This window comes from Telmatherina bonti (genome assembly GCF_933228915.1).
Source record: "Telmatherina bonti genome assembly, chromosome: 10".
Classification (NCBI taxonomy): Eukaryota; Metazoa; Chordata; class Actinopteri; order Atheriniformes; family Telmatherinidae; genus Telmatherina; species Telmatherina bonti.
The window spans coordinates 6,255,359-6,262,565 of NC_136628.1; positions in this window are offsets into that span (position 1 = coordinate 6,255,359).

Consider the following 7,207-nt stretch of genomic DNA (forward strand, 5'->3'; position numbering starts at 1 on the left):
TTGCCAGCTCCAATGAGGGCAGGAATGGCTTGTGAGCTGTAGCTCAGAGCCGCTCTGCAATAAATGGGCTTATACTCCCCCTACTGGTGGAAAAAAGTACTTTTTTAATTTACTGGTCAGAAAACATTCAAGAGGAGTCTTTGTCATTAATTAAACTTGTAATTTAATAACGCATCAAATATGGACAGACTGGAACCTACATGTTTAAAAAAACTATCTAATTATGATTGTAGTTATTTTTTTAGTTAATTTATTTTGAAAATATTGAAAATCTTACATACTCTACCTTTAAAAAAATAATTACAGCCCAAATAATTCTTTAAAACCTTTGATTCAAAAGGTTTACTAAAAAATCTTGAGCTACATCTTAGAAAATATTACCACTCCCAGCTTTGCTCAGGTCCTCTGTTGGGCTGCTCCACATGCGAGGACCATAAACACTACAAGATGCTTCATGTGTTCTGGTCTGGACCAGCTGCTGACAACCTGAGAACCCTGGAAAGTTTGGAAGCTAAAAGCAAGTCTGTTCAAAACTTAAAGAGCTTTAAAAACTAATAAAGTATTTTGAAATCAATTTGAAAGCGTGCAGGGAGCCAATGCAGAGATTTTTAAACCGGTGTAATGTAGCATCTGTTTCTGGTCGACATCAGGAGACAAACAGCTGAGTTCTGTAAAAGATGTCAAGGAATTATAGTCTTTAGGATGACCAGAACCAGAACTACCTAATCATGAAACCCCAGGCTTCCCTGTCGGCCACTTCTTCCAGCTTTTCCAGGAGGATCCCAAGGCCTTCCCAGGCCAGCTGAAAGATGTAGTCCCTTCAGTGTGTCAGGTTTTCCCTGGGGTCTTCTTCCAGTTGGATATTTTCTGACACCCATCCATAAATAATTTCCATATAAAACCATTTGCAATGCTGTTGTCATCACTCTGGAACACAGTAAAGGTCTCAGGACGCTGTTGAGGATAAATGTTGTGTTTTGGGATGAATATGGGACAGAACCCTTCTACCAAATATTATCTATGTCCAACTGGTGTTTAACAGAAAGGTTCATGGGGAAAGGCAATGCGGTGCAAATACTGCATCAGGGAAAAAGAAGATTGTGTCATCAGCATAGAAGTGAATAAAGTAGCTGGATTGACATTTTGGAAGCTTCATAGAAGGGATATGAAGCTTGATAAAAGGCTCTACAAATTTTTTATTCTTGTTTATTGCTAAATTGTATGTTTATGCTGGAACTGATTGGAGAACAAAAGAAGAGGGGGAAGGAACAGGAGGGTAAAGGACAGAAAGAGATAAAAGACAAAAACAACAGGAACAGCAACATCACCAGAAGCAACTACTGTAGCATTTGTTAAATAAACACACAGGACAAAAAACCTATTTCTAATAAACATGCGTTATTGAAGCAGTGCGTATGAGAGAGAATTAGTCTTGTTTATTGATAGGTGTGATTGTGTACATACATCCATGTCCCATCCAAAGATCAGGAACCGACAGAGGACCTGAAGGTCTGGGTAACAAGAAGCATGAACCTGAGGTATCCCACAAGCTGGAGAGGGTTGAACAAGATCCTGAGCATGGTGAGAGAGACCAAGGCGGCACGGCGAGCAGGCAGGTTAAGACAGCAGGCTGGTGGATCGGCTGGAGAGGAGTGGTTGACTGGTAATGCTAGGATCCAGGTAAGACAAGGTGGTACGAGTCTGCAGAAGGAAGTAAACAGAAGAAGATTATCACGAACACTTTGAGCACACAATAGTCTCAGAAGGAGCCGGATTTACCACAGAAACTGATCATCTGATGGAGACTGGAGCTCCTGCATGTTCTTAAGAAGCCAGTGCCAGATGAGCTGCAAATGTGTTCAGTCAGCCCTCCAGACTCCACCCTGAGCCTCCGGGAAACCTGCTCAGCTCCACCTAACACCCAAACGAGAGAACACCACCGCCGGGAGCAAATCGTGACAGAATGAAACACTAGATGGTAAAAAAAAACACATAGACCTCAACTTGTCTCTTTGTAGACACAGTCTTAATTTGTATCCCAGTGACTCTGAACAGTCAAGGCATCAGGGACCCACTGTGTTCTGGGGGACCCGGGTTGGGACCACTCTTCTACGTGGTAATGCAGAAATGATATAGGATCACCAATATGATGATAAACATCTGCCAATAAACCACTAGATGTGATGACTGAAGTTAAACACCAAATATTTCTGACAAAACTTTTATCAAATTTATGCTAAAAGCACTTTTTTTCTTTTTTATCATTAAGTGTACGTCTGTGCAGCAGTAATAAAAGTCCACCAACAGCAGGATCACCCAAAGCAAACATCTGCTGATGAACATATGTCACAGGCTGTTTTTCTTCATTTTTATATATCAGATTATCACTTCAACTGTAATAATCCGTTCATAAAATCTAGACCTTAATTTGTGCCCCACCTCTGCTGGTCAGTGCCCCTGCACGTCCCCCATCAAAACTTTTCTAGACTTGCACAGCAATCCTTTCTGCAACACGTCAACATTCATGGCCGCTAAACGATCAGCTCTGTCTCCAACATCTGCACAGCAACCACACACGAGGCAACAATGCCATAAAAAACATAAACATGCTTCCTTCCAGAAGCAGAAATGGGGCAGGGTTTCTCATGATCCTGCATGATAACAGTCACCCTGCCAGATGTTGCAGGAGTGATATCTACTGACTGGCAGAGGCGGCAATTCCTGGTCCAGAAAGTAGAAGTCCTGTCTGGCAGCTGTTCCAACCAGTCACCAAAGCAGCTGAATTTAATGAGCAGAGTTTATTTGCCAGATAAACAAGCCTGTTAGTGAAAACACCTGTTCTAAATGTACAGGTAGATCCAAAAACATGGCAGGACTTCAACTTTATGGACCAGGAATATCTACCTGCTGACGGGCTAACTTGTGCTAACCTCTGCCTTATCTTGGCCACAACACTGAAAATGTTCCTACGCTCCCACATGGCCGAAGCCCAACATCCAGCGTTTAAAGAGATTGATGGTATGCAGCATGCATTTTAGTAAAACTAATAATAAAAAAAAAAAGTCATTCAGATAGTTTTGAAAAGATGCAAGTCTGTGTAAACTGTTGCAGCATTTCATCCAGCAGATGGAGGCATGACCTTCTGAATAGCACACACATGAACGCAGCTGCCAACTGTGAAGACATGAAGACATGATGTCTGACTTGATGACATTTGACTCAATTTTGTGATTAAAGTTCTACTAATAAACTACATGATACTGAAAATAATTTGGAGGTGAAATATCAATGTTTTTGTCAATCCACACCAAGTCTGATGCAAAAATGTTAATAAAGATTCAAAAACAAGGTGGTGTGTGTGGTAAGTCCGCTTGTTTTAAGCAACTTTGGACTTTTTTTCTTTTTGCTGGTTGTTCTCAAAGGATCTAGCAGCACTGAAAGTTGCAAAAACAAATATGGTTTCCACATCAAGTGACAAGAGATTGTTCTGATGCTGGTAAAAGAAAAAAAGAGGCCCTGGGTCCATCCTATAATAGAGATGAAGTTGGGGGGGGGGGTTATTGTTTAGTCCAGGAGCTAAAGATAGACCAAGGCTGCTTCAGGACAGATTTTAGGACATTTGTGGAACAATTTGAGGATCTGCCTCAGAAGCTTGCTGCTACCTTGAAGAAGAAGAGACAAACAAGAGAAAAAAAACAGGCTGGTTGGATGCAGTCATTGAGAAAATCAGCTTCAGTTTGAAAAAATAAAACTTGTGAAATCCCTGCATGGAATTTTTTTCACTTATGTGAACGTTTCTATTGACTTGACACGGATTCGATAAACATTTTAATTGATTGATTCATTCATTCATTCGTTATCTGAACTGCTTAATCCATTCAAGGGTCGTGGAGGAGCTGGAGCCTATCCCAGCAGCCTCCTACACCTGGACATGTCGCCAGTCCAGCAGGGCCCATAAACATTTTCCATCCATTATCCTAACTGCTGAGTCTGAGGAAGGGTCGCGGGGAAGCTGGAGCCGGCTAATACCGTTAGTATTTTTTGTATGTTTCTGGTGTCTTTCACCAAGTAATTCTTGTGAAATACTAATGGTAAATAATGTTTATTAGTTTTTCTTTGTGCTGTTAGAAGTTGTTAACTATGATGTGTGAATAAAGAGTCATTGTCTGTTAGAGGTTGTGGCTCTGCACCATATATCGCCCAGGTGACCTGGTGGCGAGTTGGTTTGGTGGTGTTTTCATTTCATTTACAGCGGGCAATGAGTTGGGGCATCAACCAGATGACCCGTCCAGATCTATCGGCTTGTTCGGTGACAACGCCTTTTAACCACACAGAATCTGTTTGTAGATAAACCCAGAAAATGTTCCAACTTGATAAATAAAACTGATGTTTGGCCTTTATCTGAGTTCAGCAGGTAACTTTGTTTTAATACGATTATGAAAAAAAAAAAATCTGATTTTATGACTTTTTTCAGCTGCTTTAAGTTTTGGTCCAATCCAAATCCAAATGGTCAAATCTTGATTTGTTACGCTTCGCAGATTACAGTCAGAAAGAAATGTGGGTAAAATGACAACTTCCTTGTCAACACTTTATTATTTTTATGATAAATTTTGCCCTGACAGATTATGCCTTTTTTGTTTTGGCAAAGTCTTCATCCAGGAACGCATCTTCTTTTCCATTTTTAAAAGCAAACTCCTACTGATCTGCTTGGGGCGGCTGTAGCTCAGGAGGAAGAGCAGTTGTCCTTTTACTGGAAAGTTGGGGGATCGATTCCAGGCTTCCCTGAATGCCAAAGTGTCCTAGGGCAAGAAACTGAACCCTAAGCTGCCCCCTGATGTGCCTGTTGGGGTATGAGTGTCTGTACAAATGGGTGAATGTGACAAGTAGTGCAGACAAGAGTGGTCTGCATGACTAGAAAAGCTCTATATAAGTACAAATATGTTTACCATTTGTCATTGCTTGTTCCACTGGTCACGCTCGGCAAATGGTAAAGTAATGGCGCGAGAAGTTTCTGTTGCTGCAAACTTCATGTGGAATAACTTTGGCTGCTGCCTACTTCAGGCAAGTAAATTTATAGAGAAACAGAGAGAATGTGTAACTTTGTAGCTTGTGTATTGTGTTGTGACCATAGACTGTGTATAAAAGAAATGGGCGGAGCCTCTGGGACGTGAGGTTTCTGAAGAGCTGAACTGAAGCTCAGTGGGCGGTTCCTACCATCGCCATCTTGGCAGGGGCATGCGTGTCTTGTCATCCAGAAAATACAAATATGGTCAAAGAGGTGGAGCTGAGAGGGGGGCTGTGAGCATCATGGTGGATGATTGACATTGGATGAACTCCGAGCTTTCTGTACCGAAGAGCTAACCGAGCTAACCTGGAGAAAACAGGAGCTAACCAGCTAATGGAGGTAAACCGGCTAAAAATAGGCTAAAGATAGATAACCGGCTAAAAACCGTTGTTGTTCTATGTTCTTCTTACTCAAAGCGGGAGATCGGATACCTGTCAAAAGGACACGCTCCTAAATATGCCAAATTTTGAGATTAAATTACTTTTAAACGAAGGAGTTTAAAAAAAAAAAGCACTCCTCCCACAGTTGTCATGAAGGTAAACCTGATCTATTAAACCTAAAATGGATTCTTGGCTGTACCAGGCTGTAAACATGTTTATTCCTGCTGTAAACATGTTTATTTCTGCTGTAAACATGTTTATTTCTGCTGTGAAGTTGGTCTTTTTAACATGGGAGTCTATGGGGATTTGCTCTGTTTTGCAGCCCCTAGTGGATGAAGGGGGAACTGCAGTTTTATGTACTTCTGCTTTGGCTTCACTTTTTACTGCTGGAGGTTGCAACTTGGTTGTGACTAATAGGGCTTGGGCACCATGTTGAATTCTGGGACGTGGCGGCCATGTTGATTGCCTCATTACTAAACAAACAGCAGCAAAGTGGCACCAAATGGACACAGGATGAGAAGAGAGAAAAAGATGGTAAAATTCTAAAAGGAACTGGAAACTACTGGGACACATTATACAAAGAAGCCAACCCTCCTGTACAACGTTAACATGTATATTTAACAATAGAGAAATTTCAAAATAAAAGTAAAAAAATGAAATATTACAAGAATTTTCAAGAGGGATATAAAAGCCCTCTTGGCAAAGCAAATTTGTCTGCTCTGACGGAGCCAGACCACCATTCAGCCTATACATGCAATAAAGACCACTTCACATGAACAACACATTTTTGTTATTTATTCAACAAAAACAACTAAGTCGATCCAGCAGTTTGCAGAAGCTCCTCCAGCAGCAGGAAGGTGCTGCAGTGGTTTTCTGGGTGATGTTTTCAGTCTCTTCCTTGGAGGAATTTTGCTCCATCCTTCTTCCCCACATTACTTCAGCTCATTGATCTTTGCAGCATTGGTTCCTTCGGCTCTCTTGTGAGGGACCAAGCTGGCGAAGGAAGAGGAACACTTCCTGCTCACTGGCTTCCTTCCTGTGTATACTCCTGCCCCCAGTGCCCAAGCTAATCCCTTCAGCACCAGAAACAAGATTAAACAAAACAGTTGAAAATACAATGGCTCCTTAATGTGCTTGCTAACAAAAAGAAACCAAAGCATTTAAACTAAGTTTAAATATAAAGAAAACTAAGTAACTGACAATGTGGTGCTTTTATCGCCTTTTTACATGTGTGGCCATTGGTCTGGCCGTCACATCTCTCAAGGACTTTGACTTTGCAGTGAAATTTAATTTGAACTTTAAGTCAAAGAAGTTCATGGCTGCATATGAACGGAAACTGTTTCTTTTATTTAAGTTTGTAGCAAAAGGCAAACAGAGACATTAGTAAAGATAACTAGGTGGAAACAGACAACAGATCTGTATAATATACTACCCAGTCAAAGAAAAGGATCCAGAGAAGTTAATAATTATCTCTTGTTTTCCAGAAATTCAGGTGAAGTGCTGCAGAGACCGGATCATCCATGGAGCTGAAATGGGTTGAGTGTGGATGGAGTGTGGATGGAGTGTGGTCTGTAACAAACTTCCTCTCATCATGGTGAAAGTGCGTATGAGAATGATGTCACAGGGTTTAATCTGTCTTGTAAGGTTAAATGTTTTTTCTGTGGGTTCATCCTGTTGCAGAGCAGAACAGCATTCATCTGATCTAGAAGAACTTCACTTAATCTGCACAGATAGAACAAATTATTCTTGCTTATTGAAAGAG